Source organism: Myotis lucifugus, unplaced genomic scaffold (genome assembly GCF_000147115.1).
Source record: "Myotis lucifugus unplaced genomic scaffold, Myoluc2.0 scaffold_302, whole genome shotgun sequence".
Classification (NCBI taxonomy): domain Eukaryota; kingdom Metazoa; phylum Chordata; class Mammalia; order Chiroptera; family Vespertilionidae; genus Myotis; species Myotis lucifugus.
Genome location: NW_005871350.1, coordinates 55,520 through 56,654, shown reverse-complemented (window position 1 = coordinate 56,654; position 1,135 = coordinate 55,520). Strand labels below are relative to the sequence as shown.

At 65.5% G+C, this 1,135-nt stretch overlaps 1 long non-coding RNA gene across 1 annotated transcript in view; it reads left to right on the top strand.

Annotated features, from left to right (window-relative positions):
* The first annotated feature begins 761 nt into the window (after nt 1-761).
* Nucleotides 762-1,135, top strand: part of LOC111828217 — a 1,658-nt gene continuing 1,284 nt past the window's right edge. Inside the window, exon 1 of the long non-coding RNA XR_002832023.1 lies at nt 762-972. This is a non-coding gene — a long non-coding RNA (uncharacterized LOC111828217). The remainder of the gene's footprint in view (nt 973-1,135) is intronic.

The window sequence follows — 1,135 nt, the reverse complement described above, 5'->3', positions numbered from 1 at the left end:
GGAAGCACAAGGGAAACAAAGTCTACGTGCGGGCACAGGACCAAAGCGGCAGGCTAGCAGGGTCCGGCTGGTCGTCACCCCACAGCTACGGAAGACGACCGGCCAGCATCCCTGGACTAGGTCCTTTAGGAACTGCGGGCAGACCACTCCGCCACTTGCGGCCCGGCCGCTACAGCAGTCTCGGCCGCTCGTGCCCCGCCCCCAGCGACACTGGGCGCAACCCAGGGGTTCACCTCAGCAAACTCCAAGGCCCGCCCCACCTGCGCGTCTTCCTCCAGCCTGCGGACACTCCGAGACCGGCACCAGGCCCGCCGGCACCGTCGGGCGCACGGGTGCCCCACGCACAGCTCTGCCTCAGTTTACCTTACCGTGCGCGAAGCTCCAAACAACCTCCCCCGCCCTCCCCACAACAGGCCGGTCCAACCTCATAGGACCGGGCCGAGAGGAAGCGGAAATACATGGCGGATAGCACGCCCTCCGCCACCCCGCAGCCCGCCCGCCCGCCCTCCCACGGTCTCCAGCCAGCGGCCTGGTCTGGGTTCCCCGCCGCTCGCCCCGCCCAACCGGCCAGCAGTTTCCGTACAAAATGGCGCCCAACGCGCTCAGGTCACCTCACGCTGCCTTCGGCCCGTACTCTGCCACAGATGAATGAGGTTGAAATATGAGCGAGCTTCACTGAGAAAAACTAGGCCAGGAGATGGAAACAGAGAGGCCCTGGTAGGTAGAGAAGTGCTACAAACAGGATGAAGACTGACCAGCCACTTCGGAGCGAGCGCTGCCATCTTGCCTTACGGCCCTGTGGAGCTGAGTGCGAGGAAGCCACTTCCGGCCTCGCCCAGGAAGTTGGAAGCGCGCCGGAAGTGGACTGAGGGGACTTCCGGCGCGCCAGCCGGGAGGAGCTCGCGCCCGGCCTCTGGCGGACTTGGGAGGTGGTTGAGCCGTCGTTTTCCACTAGTGTCCGTCCTCGCTGCGGTTGGGTCGGCGGTGCTTCAGTGCCCAGTTCACGCTCCCCGGGGGCATTTTTTTTGGGGTCTCGTCCTTCGGAAGCTGACCTCTTGTAACTTCCCGGGACTCGGCGCTCCTCGGCCGCCGGAAGAGGTTTGGCCAAGCCCTTTCGCCCCGGAGGAACCCCAAG